Source organism: Cuculus canorus, unplaced genomic scaffold (assembly GCF_017976375.1).
Source record: "Cuculus canorus isolate bCucCan1 unplaced genomic scaffold, bCucCan1.pri scaffold_62_arrow_ctg1, whole genome shotgun sequence".
Classification (NCBI taxonomy): Eukaryota; Metazoa; Chordata; class Aves; order Cuculiformes; family Cuculidae; genus Cuculus; species Cuculus canorus.
Window position 1 is genome coordinate 93,146 of NW_026527843.1, and position 12,960 is coordinate 106,105.

Genomic DNA, 12,960 nt, shown 5'->3' on the forward strand with positions numbered 1-12,960 from the left:
CCCGTATTGCGCTTTTCCCCCCCCCCACCTCGCGCTTTTTCCCCCCCGCCTCGCGCTTTATCCCCCCTTTACCGCCTTGCTCCTTCTCACCGCCTCCCCCCCCTCCTCGCACTTTTTCCCTCCCTCCCTGCCTCGGCTTTATCGCCCCCCCCGGCCTCGCGCTTTCTCCCCCCCTCCCCACCTCGCACTTTCTCCCCCCCACCCCCCAGCCTTGCACTTTTTCCCCCCCTCCCCCCCGTCTCGCGCTTTCTCCCCCCCCGCCTCGCACTTTCTCCCCCCCTCGCCCCCCGCCTCGCACTTTCTCCCCCCTTCTCCCCTCACCTCGCGCCTTCTCCCCCCCTCCCCTCTCGCGCTTTCTCCCCCCCTCCCACTCTGCCTCGCAGTTTTTTCCCTCCTCCCTGCCTCGCGCTTTCTCCGCCTCCTGCCTCGCGCTTCCTGTCCCCCTCCGCCCGGCCTCGCACTTTCTCCCCCCCCGCCTCGCGGTTTTTCAGTCCCCTCCCCACCTCGCGCTTTCCCCCCCCCTCGCCTCGCTGTTTCTACCCGTCCCTCCCCGCCCCGTGCTTTCTCTCCCCCTTCCCGCCTCGCACTTTCTCCCCCCCCGCCCCGCGCTTTCTCCACCCCCTCCCCGTCTCGGGCTTTCTCACCCCCTCCCCCCCTCCTCGCGCTCTCTCCCCCCCTCCCCCCGCCTCGCACTTTCTCTGCCCCCCGCCTCACGCTTTCACCCCCCCTCCCCGCGTCGCGCTTTCTATCCGCCCCGACTCGAGCTTCCTCCCCCCCTCCCCCCCACCTCGGGGGGGGAGGAGGGGAGAAAGTGCGAGGCGAGGGGGGAGGGAGGGAAAAAGTGCGAGGCGTGGGGGGAGGGGGTGAGAAAGAGCGAGGTGGGGGGGAAAGCACGAGGCGGGGGGGAGGGGGGAGGTAGCGCGAGGCGGGGGGGAGGGGGGAGAAAGCGCGAGGCGGGGACAAGGGGAAAAAGTGCGAGGCGGTTGGGGACGGGGGGAGAAAGCGCAAGGGGGCGGGGGCAGGGGGGGTGAAAGTGCGCGGCGCGGAGGGGGGGGAGAAAGTGCGAGACTGGAAGGGAGAGAGAAAATGTGAGGTGGGGGTGGGAGAAAGCGCGAGGGGGGGGGAGAAAGCACGAGTTGGGGGTGAGAGAAAGCGCAAGGCGGGGGGGAGGGGGGAATAGCGCGAGACGGAGGAGGGGAGAAAGCACGAGCAGGGAGGGAAGCGGGGGAGAAAGCGCGAGGCGGGGAGGGGAGAAAGCGCGAGGCGGGGAGGGGGGGAGGAAGGGCGAGGCGGGGCGGTAGAAACCGCGAGGTGGTTGGGGGAGAAAGCGAGAGGTGGGGGGCAGGGGGGGAGATAGCGCGAGACGGAGAGGGGGGGAGAAAGCGCGAGGCAGGGGGGGAGAAAAAGAGAGTTGGGAGAGGGAGAAAGGGCGAGGCGGGGGGGAGGGGGGGAGAACACGCGAGGTGTGGGTGGGGGAAAGCGCGAGGCGGAGATGGGGAGAGTGCGCGAGGCGGTGGTGGAGAAAGCGCTTTCCCCCCCCTCCCCGCCTCGCGCTTTCTCCCCCCCCGTCATTTTCTCCACCCTCTCCACCTCGCGCTTTCTCCCTTCCCTCCTCTCCTCGCTCTTTCTCCCCCCCTCCCCTCCTCGTGCTTTTTTCCCCCCGCCTCGCGCTTTGTCCCTCCACTCCCTCCCTGCCTCGTGATTTCTCTCCCCCCACCTCGACCTTTCTTCCCCTCCCCGTCTTGCGCTTTTTCCACCCCCTCCCCTCCTCGAGCTTTCTCCCTCCTCCCTGTCTTGCACTTTCTCCCCCCCCTCCTCGCACTTTCTCCCCCCCCTCCCCGCCTGGCGCTTTCTCCCTCCCTTTTCCGCCTCGTGATTTCTACACCCCCTCCCCGTCTCGCGCTTTCTCCCCCCGTCCACCCCTGTATCGCGCTTTCTCCCCCCCTCCCCCCGCCTCGCACTTTCTCCCCCCCTACCTCCTCTCCTCGCGATTTCTCCCCCCCTCCCCCCCGCCTCGCACTTTCTCCCCCCTTCTCCCCCCGCCTCGCGCCTTCGCCACCCCTCCCCTCTCGCGTTTTCTCCCCCATCCCCCTTCGTCTCGCGCTTTATCCCCCCTCCCAACTCGCGCTTTCTCCACCCCTTCCCCACCTCGCGCTTTCACCCCTCCGCCTCGCACCTGGCAGAGGTCTGGGGTCTCTAGATGGTTTAGGAGGTCCTCAGGTGGTGGGATGGGGTCTCCAGAGGGTTTTGGAGGTCCTCTTGTGGTGGCATGGGGTCTCCAGAGCAGATTAGGAGGTCCTCAGTTGGTGGGATGGGGTCTCCAAAAACATTTGGGAGGTCCTCAGGTGGTGGGATGGGGTCTCCAGAGGGTTTAGGAGGTCCTCAGATAGTGTGATGGGGTCTCCATATGGTTTAGGAGGTCCTCAGGTAGTGGGATGGGGTCTCCAGAGGGTTTTGGAGGTCCTCTTGTGGTGGGATGGGGTCTCCAGAGCAGATTAGGAGGTCCTCAGGTGGTGGGACGGGGTCTCCAGAGGTATTTGGGAGGTCCTCAGGTGGTGGGATGGGGTCTCCAGGGGGTTATAGGAGATCCTCAGGTGGTGGGATGGGGTCTCCATAGGGTATGGAAGGTCCTCAGGTGGTGGGATGGGGTCTCCAGAGGGGTTTAGGAGATCTTCAGGTGGTGGGATGTGGTCTCCAGAGGGTTTAGGAGGTCCTCAGGTGGTGGGATGGGGTCTCCAGAGGGGTTTAGGAGATCCTCAGGTGGTGGGATGGGGTCTCCAGAGGGGTTTGGGAGGTCCTCAGGTGGTGGGATGGGGTCTCCAGAGGGTTTAGGAGGTCCTCAGGTGGTGGGATGGGGGTCTCCAGAGTGGTTTAGGAGATCCTCCGGTGGTGGGATGGGATCTCCATAAGGGTTTAGGAGGTCCTCAGGTGGTGGGATGGGGTCTCCATAAGGGTTTAGGAGGTCCTCAGGTGGTGGGATGGGGTCTCCAGATGGATTTAGGAGGTCCTCAGGTGGTGGGATGGGGTCTCCATAGGGTTTAGGAGGTCCTCAGGTGGTGGGATGGGGTCTCCATAGGGGTTTGGGAGGTCCTCAGGTGGTGGGATGGGGTCTCCAGAGGGTTTAGGAGGTCCTCAGGTGGTGGGATGGGGTCTCCAGAGGGATTTAGGAGGTCCTCAGGTGGTGGGATGGGGTCTCCAGAGGGTTTAGGAGGTCCTCAGGTGGTGGGATGAGGTCTCACCTCGCGGTGGAGGTCACAGAGGTCCACACGTCCACCACTGCCCCCTCCGTAGAAGAAGGGCGTTCCCACCAGTATGACTTTGGCCGAACCGTCTCCGTCCGTGTCCACAGCGCAGAGGGACGACCCAAAGGCTCCGCCCACCTGGGAGACCACGAGGACCTCAGCGTGAAGACCTCAAAGTAAAGACCTCAACGTGAAGACCTCAACGTGAAGGCCTCAACGTGAGGACCTCAAGGATGGAGACCCTCCGGTTGTCCCCTGTGTCCTGAGGTCCGAGGGCGTCTCCGAGGAGGTCCCAGGAGTCTTCTCGGCGCTGGAGAAGGACGAGACAACCGCGGTGGCCGTAACGAGGGACGCCCAAAGCCAACGTCCGCTGACCATCAATGGACAACGACTCCACCGGGAAACCTACGGAGACGGAGAACCTGAGACCAGCGGAGCTCCAGAACCTTCTCCAGAGCTCCTGGAACCTTCTGGAAGAGGATCTGAGAGCTCCGGAACCTTCTGGAGGAGCTTCAGAACCTTCTTGAGGAGGAACCGAGAGCTCCGGAACCTTCTGGAAGAGCTTCAGAACCTTCTGGAGGCCCAAAAGATCTCTCCAGATCCTCCATGGAGGAACCAAAGATCTCTGCAGAACCTCCATGGAGGAACCAAAGACCTCTGCAGAACCTTCATAGAGGTCCCAAAGATCTCCACAAAGTTCCATAGAGCTCAGGAGGTCCCTTTTAGGTGTCCACTCACGGGAGTGAAGGTGGCGCTGAAGCCCTCTGGACTCCTCTCCAACTGGAAGGAGCTGCCGTGGACCTGATGGGTCCCTGAGGACGTGGTGGGAAGAGAGGGAGAAGAAGGCAACGACCATCAGAGGTCCATCCGGTGGTGACGAAGGGAGAGGTTCGTAACCTTCAACAGTGAAGATCCTGAATGCCATAAAGGGCCTCAAAGTCGTCCACTCGGAAGACGAAGTCCTGAGAGGGCTTCGAGGAGATGGGGAGAAGTTCTTGGAGGGCTTCAGGAGTGGAGAAGGAACGACCGATCTGGAGAAGAGAGGACACGAGGAGATGGTGGAGATGGAGGAGGAGATGGAGGAGGAGATGGAGGAGATGGAGGAGGAGATGGAGGAGGAGATGGAGGAGGAGATGGGGGAGATGGAGGAGGAGATGGAGGAGATGGAGGAGGAGATGGAGGAGGAGATGGAGGAGAAGATGGAGGAGATGGAGGAGAAGATGGAGGAGGAGATGGAGGAGGAGATATTTCTGGGCGTGGGTTTAAAGGAATCCTGCAATGGGTTCCGGGAGAGATTCCCCACGCAGCCGCGTCCGCTGTCTTTCCGCGGGAACTGTGGGATGGAGTAGGGGTCCAATGATGGGATGCGGCAGCTCCAGGGAATCCCGCGGCGCTGCGTCGGCTCCCGCGGGGGAGGAGTATCTGTGAGGCTGTGACAGCTCCAGAGAACCCCCCCCGAGATCCCTCCGAGGGAGAAGAGGATCCTCGGCTTCACCCCCGCCCCTGGCAGAGAGAAAGGGATCCACGGCAGCGCTGGGAGTGTGCGCCGCCGGGGGTCCTCCCGAGGGGGATCCCTTTGATCCGGGAGCAGCGGAGCCAGAATGGAGCCGGACCTTTCCCCCCCGCCCCCCGCGCTGTGGGGGGGAACAGCCACCGGGGAGCCATAAAGGAGGGGGCTTTGGAGCTGCCAAAGCTCTCGTGGCGCCGTCCTCTATCCCGGACGGGAGCTCAGGGGAGGCTCTTTCCTTCCCGGCACCAAAGGATTGCGCCGTACCGGAGCTGAGCGCGGCCGTTCCTCACCGGATGGTGCGAGGCTGTTCTCCTCTGCTTTGGGCACTGCTGTTATCACCCCCCAGGGTTTAAAATCTCTGCACCGCTGTTGGTGTCTCCTTCACAATATCCGCTGTGGGAATCTCACCGGAGGGGGGGCTCCCGGGCTCTTATCCCAACGGATGCAGTGGCGATAACGCTGCTATGGCCGCGGTAACTACAGAGCAGCTCCGAGGCGCGGGCCGGCACGGCAACCCTGGGGATCAGCTGCCGATCCCACGGGAGGCCCTGGGGGTGACCCGTGAGGAGGCAAAAAAGGCCTTTGGAAAGATCCCGGAGACTCAAAGCCCACAAAAGGGGGTTCCGAATATCCCCCCGGAGCCCCGAGAGCCTCATATGGAATTTATAGAGAGCTTAAAGGCAGCCCTGGAGCGGCAAAGAGAGAATGCAGAGGCTCAGGGAATGGCATGGGGGAAATGGGCTGTAGGGAATGCGAATGGGGATTGCAGTGAGAGAGAGCGCAGGGAGAAAGCGCGAGGGGAGAGGAGAGTGGGAGAGAAAGTGCAAAACGGGGAGGGGGGGAGAAAGCGCGAGGCGTGGGGGAAGGGGAGAGAAAATGCGAGGTGGGGAGAGGAGGGGGTTACTGGGAGCACTGGGAGTCTCGGGGGGGTCTGAGGGACTGGGAGGGGACTGGGAGGGATCTGGGAGGGACTGGGAGCACTGGGAGGGGGTTACTGGGAGTACTGGGTGGTGCTGGGAGCTCTGTCAGTGCTGGCGGCAGCTCACTATTAGCCTTAATTGCTCATTAATAGCCTTTATTAATGGCCTAATAGCCATAATAGGTATTAATAGCCTTTATTAATGCCCTAATAGCCCATTAATCGGTGTTATTATTGACCTAATAGTCATTAATAGCCTTTATTAATGCCCTAATAGCCCAGTAATAGCTGTTATTATTGCCCTAATAGTCATTAATAGCCTTTATTAGTGCCCTAATAGCCCATTAATAGCTGTTATTATTGCCCTAATAGTCATTAATAGCCTTTATTAGTGCCCTAATAGCCCATTAATAGCTGTTATTATTGCTCTAATAGTCATTAATAGCCTTTATTAATGCCCTAATAGCCCATTAATAGCTGTTGTTATTGCCCTAATAGTCATTAATAGCCTTTATTAGTGCCCTAATAGCCATTATAGGCATTAGTAGCCTTTATTAATGCCCTAATATCCCATTAATAGCTGTTATTATTGCCCTAATAGTCATTAATAGTCATCCTTCTCGTGGGGAGGGGCCCAGAGCTGAACACAGCACTCGAGGTGCGGTGTCCCCAGTGCCGAGTGCAGAGGGAGAATCCCCTCCCTGGCCCCGCTGCTCCCACCGTGTGTGATCCGAGCCACGATGCCATCGTCCAATGGTTTGAATTGGAAGGGACCTTCCAAATGCTGTCGTTCCGAGGGGGCTGTCCCGGGCAGGGACCCCTCCCCCTGGAGCCCCTCCGGGCTGAAGAGCCGCAGGGCTGAGGCGGGCACAGCTTCCCTGGGGGGCCCTGCCTGCCCCGCAGAGCCGGGGGCACTTTGGACACCCCAAAGTTTTCTTCACTGTTATTTCCTTTAACAAAATTACTTTTGTAAACCAAGGAGCGGCCGAGGAGGCTGCGGGGAGGGGGGAAGAAAGCGTCTCCCCCCCTCCCAGTCTCACACTTTCTCTCCCCTCCCCCTCCCCCCTTCTCTCCCCTCCCCTCGCGCTTTCTCCCCCTCTTCCCGCCTCGTGCTTTCTCCTCCCCTCCCCCCACGCCTCGTGTATTCTATCGCCCTCCCCCCCCTGCTTCGCGCTTTCTCCACCCCTCTCCTCCGCGTGCTATAATGGTATTGGTGGTCTCAGAGTGGTCCTGGAAGCATCTAAAGGGGTTCCAGAGGGTTCTGGAAGGGTTTTGGTGGTCTCAGAGCAGTCTTTGAAGGACCTAAAGGGGTTCCAGACGGTTCTGGAAGGGTTTTGGTGGTCTCAGAGGAATCTTTGAAAGACCTAAAGGGGTTCCAGAGAGTTCTGAAAGGGTATTGGTGGACTTCAAGGGGTCCTTGAAGGATCTAAAGGGGTTCCAGAGGGTTCTGGAAGAATTTTGGTGGTCTCAGAGGGGTCTTTGAAGGATCCAAAGGGGTTCCAGAGGGTTCTGGAAGGGTTTTGGTGGACTTCAAGGGGTCCTTGAAGGATCTAAAGGGCTTCCAGAGGGTTCTGGAAGGGTTTTGGTGGACTTCAAGGGGTCCTTGAAGCATCTAAAGAGGTTCCAGAGTAGTCTGGAAGGCTTTTGGTGGTCTTCAAGAACACTTTGAAGGATCTAAAGGGGTTCTAGAGGATTCTGGAAGGGTTTTGGTGGTCTCAGAGAGGTCCTGGAAGGATCTAAAGGGGTTCCATAGGGTTCTGGAAGGGTTTTGGTGGATTTCAAGGGGTCCTTGAAGCATCTAAATGGGTTCCAGAGGGTTCTGGAAGGGTTTTGTTGGTCTCAGATGGGTCCTGGAAGGATCTAAATGGGTTCCAGAGGGTTCTGGAAGGGTTTTGGTGGTGTCAGAGAGGTCCTGGAAGGATCTAAAGGGGTTCCAGAGGGTTCTGGAAGGGTTTTGGTGGTCTCAGAGGGGTCCTAGGAGGATCTAAAGGGGTTCCAGAGGGGTCCTTGAAGGATCTAAAGGGGTTCCAGAGGGCTCTGGAAGGGTTTTGGTGGTCTTCAAGGGCTCCTGGAAGGATCTAAAGGGGTTCCAGAGGGGTCCTTGAAGGATGTAAGGGGGTTCCAGAGGGTTCTGGAAAGGTTTTGGTGGTCTCAGATGGGTCCATGAAGGATCTAAAGGGGTTCGAGAGGGTTCTGGAAGGGTTTTGGTGGTCTCAGAGGGGTCCTGGAAAGATCTAAAGGGGTTCCAGAGCGTTCTGGAAGGGTTTAGTGGTCTCAGAGGGGTCCTGGAAAGATCCAAAGGGGTTCCAGAGGGTTCTGGAAGGGTTTTGGTGGTAGTGGAGAGGTCCTGGAGGGATCTAAAGGGGTTCCAGAGGGGTCCATGAAGGATCTAAAGGGGTTCCAGAGGGTTCTGGAAGGGTTTTGGTGGTGTCGGAGAGGTCCTGGAGGGATCTAAAGTGGTTCCAGAGGGTTCTGGAAGGGTTTTGGTGGTCTCAGAGGGGTCTTTGAAGGATCTAAAGGGGTCTCAGAGGGGTCCTGGAAGGATCTAAAGGGGTTCCAGAGGGTTCTGGAAGGGTTTTTAGAGAAAACGCGAGGCGGGGAGGGGGGAGAAAGCGCGAGACCCTCACATTCCAAAGATGCTTTGTGCTTTGTGCTTTATAATTTGTTCCCCCTTATACCCCAGGAGTTCCTTCAAACTCTTCGTTCTCTATTGATCCATTGTCCTTTGTTCATTCTTTATTCCTCTGTTGCTCCTTCGAGTTCCATTGCTCTCTTGCAGTGCTATTCCCGTTGCAGCCGGGCTCGGGGCTCCGTCTGTTCCCTGCGCAGAGATTCGCTTCTCCTTCACGAGTTTCTTCTTCGAGGTTCCTCCTTGGATGCCTTCTTGTGCTTTCAGTCCAGATCTACACTCAAAGGTTAACAAAGTTACTCCATTACTTACTGCCCCTCCCCCCGCCTCGCGCTTTCTCCCTCCCCCGTCTCGCGCATTCTCCCCCCTCCAACCCCACCTCGCGCTTTTTCTCCCCCTCCCTCCGCCTCGCGCCTTTTTCCTCTCCCCCGATTCGCACTTCCTCCCCTCCCCCGCACTTTCTTACCTCCCCGCCTCGCGCTTTCTCCTCCCCCTCCCCTCCTCGCACTTTCTCATCCCCTCCCCCACCTGTCTCACGCTTACTCCCACTCTCCCCGCCTCGCGCTTTCTCCCCCCCGCCTCGCATTTTCTGTCTCCTTTCCAGTCTCGCACTTTCTCGCCCCCCCCGCCTCGCGCTTTCTCCCCCCGTCCCCAAACGACTCGCGCTTTTTCTCCTTGTCCCCGCCTCGCACTTTCTTTTTTCCTCCCCCCCTCGCGCTTTCTCCCCCCCCGCCTCGCGCTTTCTCCCCCCATCCCCGTCTCGCACTTTTTCCACTCCCTCCTCGTCTCGTGCTACCTCTCCCCCTCCCCCCCCGCCTCGCGCTTTCTCTCCCCCTCCACGCCTCGCGCTTTCTCTCCCCCTCCCCGCGTCGCGAGGGGGTGCAGTAAGCGCGAGGCAGGGGGGGAGAAACCACATGGAGAAGGGGGGGAGAAATCGCAAGGCGCGGGGGGAGAAAGCGTGAGGTGGGAAAGGGACAAAGCGCGAGGCGGGGGGGGAGAAAGCGCCAGGCGGAAGGGGGAGGGGGAGAAAGCGCGAGGCGAGGAGGGGGGGAGAAAGCGTGAGGCGAGGGGGAAAAAAGTGAGATGCGGCGGTGAGAGAAAGCGCAACGATGGGAAGGGAGGGACAAAGCGCGAGGCGTGGAGGGTGTGGAGAAAGCACGAGGCTGAGAGGGAGGAGAAAGCGCGAGGTGGGGGGGAGAAAGCGCGAGGCGGGGAGGGGTCGAGAAAGCGCAATTCGTGAGGGGAGAAAGCGCGAGGCAGGGAGAGGGGGAGAAAGTGCGAGGGGTTGGGGGAGAAAGCGCGAGGAAGGGGGGGATGGAGGAAGCGCGAGGCGGGGAGGGGGGGGGAGAATGCGCGAGGCGGTGGTGGAGAAAGCGCTTTCTCCCCCCTCCTCTCCTCGCGCTTTCTCCTACACACTCCTCCCGTTTTCTCCATCCCACGCGTCGCGCTTTTTCCCCTTCTCGCCTCGCTCTTTTTCCACCCCCCGCCTCGCGCTTTCTCCCCCCCTCCCCGTCTCGTGCTTTTCCCCCCCCTCCCCGCCTCGCGCTTTCTCCCCCTCCCCCACCTCGGGCTTTCTCCCTCCCCGTCTTGCGCTTTCTCCCCCTCCTCCCCGTCTCGTGCTATTTCCCTCTTTCCCCCCACTGCCTCGCGCTTTCTCCCCCCCTCCCCATCTCGCGCCTTCTCCCCCACTCCCCCCCCGCCTCGCACATTCTCCCCACTCCCCCGCCTCGCATTCTCTCCCCCACGCCTCGCGCTTCCTCACCCCTCCCTCCCTGCCTCGCGCTTCCTCCCTCCCTCCGCCCGCCTCGCTCTTTCTCCCCCCCTCCTCCCGCCTCGCGCTTTCTCCCCCCTCCCCTCACGCGCCCACTCCCCCCCGCCTCGCGCTATCCTCCCGCTGCCTCGAGTCCACCCCCACCGCCATTCGCCCATCGCCCCCATTGCCCACACCCCCGCGCCGCCTCGCGCCCCCCCTCCTCGCCTCCTCGCACTTTCTCCCCTCCCCGTCTCGCGCTTTCTCTCCCCCGTCTCGCGCTTCCCATCCCCCTCCCCCCCGCGTCGCGCTTTCTCCCCCCATCTCCCTCCGCCTCGCACTTTCTCCAACACTCCCCACCTCGCGCTGTCTCCCCCCTCCCCGCCTCTCACTTTCTCCCCTCCCCGTCTCCCGCTTTCTCCCTCCCCCGCCTCGCGCTTCCTCTCCCCCTCCCCCCCACCTCGCACCTTCTCCCCCCGTCTCGCGCTTTCTCCCCTCCCCTCCCTGTCTCGCCCTATCTCCCCCCCTCCCCCCGCCTCGCACTTTCTCCCCCCTCCCCCCTCGCGCTTTCTCCCCCCTCCCCCCTCGCTCTTTCTCCCCCCCCGCCATGCGCTTTCTCCACCCCCCCGCCTCGCGCTTTCTTCCTCCACTCCCCCCCGCCTCGTCTCACGCTTCCTCACTCCCTCCTGTCCTTGAAGGACTTAAAGAAGTTCCAGAGGGTTCTGGAAGGGTTTTGATGGTCTCAGAGAAGTCCTGGAAGGATCTAAAGGGGTTCCAGAGGGTTCTGGAAGGGTTTTGGTGGTCTCAGAGGGGTCCTGGAAAGATCTAAAAATGTTCTAGGGGGGTCTTTAAGGGTTTTAGTGGTGTTTAAGGGGTATTTGAAGGATCTAAAGGTGTTCCAGAGGGTTGTGGAAAAGTTTTAGTGGTCTCAGAGAGGTCCTGGAAGGATCTAAAGGGGTTCCATAGGGTTCTGGAAGGATTTTGGTGGTCTTCAAAGAGTCCATGAAGTATCTAAAGGGGTTCCAGAGGGTGCTGGAACGGTTTTGATGGTGTTTAAAAAGACCTTGAAGGATCTAAAGGGGTTCCAGAGGATTCTGGAAGTGTTTTGGTGGTCTCAGAGGGGTCTTCAAAGGATCTAAATGGGTTCCAGAGGGTTCTGGAACGGATTTGTGGTCTCAGAGGAGTACTAAAAGGAGATAAAGGGGTTCCAGAGGGTTCTGGAAGTGTTTTGGTGGTCTTCAAGAAGGCCTTGATGGATCTAAAGGGGTTCCAGAGGGTTCTGGAAGGGTTTTGGTGGTTATCGAGGGCTGTTTGAAGGATCTAAAAGGGTTCCAGAGCGTTCTCGAAGGGTTTTGGTGGTCTCAGAGGGGTCCATGAAGAATCTAAACGGGTGTCAGAGGGTTCTAGAATGGTTTTGGTGGTCTCAGAAGGGTCCTAAAAGGATCTAATGGGGTTCCAGAGGGTTCTGGAAGGGTTTTGGTGGTCTCAGAGGGGTCCTGGAAAGATCTAAAAAGGTTCCAGAGGGGTCTTTAAAGGTTTTGGTGGTCTTTAAGGGGATTTTGAATGATCTAAAGGTGTTCCAGAGGGTTCTGGACGGGTTTTGGTGGTCTCAGAAACGTCCTGGAAGGATCTAAAGGGGTTCCAGAGGGGTCCTTGAAAGATCTAAAGGGGCTCAAGATGGTTCTGGAAGGGCTTTGGTGGTCTCAGAGAGCTCCTGGAAGGATCTAAAGGGGTTCCAGAAGGTTCTGGAAGGGTTTCGGTGGTTTCAGAGGGGTCTTTGAAGGACCTATAGGGGTTCCAGAGGGTTCTGGAAGGGTTTCAGTGGTCTTCAAGAGCTCCTGCAAGGATCTAAAGTGGTTCCAGAGGGTTCTGGAAGCGTTTTGGTTGTCCCAGAAGAGTCCTGGAAGGATCTAAAGGGGTTCCAGAGGGTTCTGGAAGGGTTTTGGTGGTCTCAGAGGGGTCCTTGAACGATCTGAAGGGGTTCCAGAGGGGTCCTTGAAGGACCTAAATGGGTTCCAGAGGGTTCTGGAAGAGTTTTAGTGGTTTCAGAGTGGTCTTGGAAGGATCTAAACGGGTTCCAGAGGGTTCTGGAAGGGTTTTGGTGGTCTCAGAGGGGTCCTGGAAAGATCTAAAGGGGTTCCAGAGGGCTCTGGAAGGGTTTTGGTGGTCTCGGAGAGGTCATGGAGGGATCTAAAGGGGTTCCAGAGGGGTCCTTGAAGGATCAAAAGGGGTTCCAGAGGGTTCTGGAAGTGTTTTGGTGGTCTCAGAGAGGACCTGGAAGGATCTAAAGGGGTTCCAGATACTTCCGGAAGGGTTTTGTTGGTCTCAGAGGGGTCTTGGAAGGATCTAAAGGGGTTTCAGGGGGGTCCATGAAGGATCTAAAGGGGTTCCAGAGGATTCTGGAAGGTTTTTGGTGGTCTCAGAGGGGTCCTCGATAGATCTAAAGGGGTTCCAAAGGTTTCTGGAAGGGTTTTGGTGGTCTCAGAGGGGTCCTGGAAAGATCTAAAAAGGTTCCAGAGGGGTCTTTAAGAGTTTTGGTGGTCTTTAAGGGGTTTTTGAAGGATCGAAAAGGGTTCCAGAGGGTACTGGATGGGTTTTGGTGGTCTCAGAGGTGTCCTGGAAGGATCTAAAGGGGTTCCAGAGGGTTCTGGAAGGGTTTTGGTGGTCTCAGAGGGGTCCTGGAAGGATCTGAAGGGGTTCCAGAGGGGTCATTGAAGGACCTAAAGAGGTTCCAGAGGGTTCTGGAAGGGTTTTGGTGGTTTCAGAGTGGTCTTGGAATGATTTTAAGGGGTTCCAGAGGGTTCTGGAAGGGTTTTGGTGGTCTCGGAGAGGTCCTGGAGGGATCTAAAGGGGTTCCAGAGGGGTCTATGAAGGATCTAAAGGGGTTCCATAGGGTTCTGGAAGGGTTTT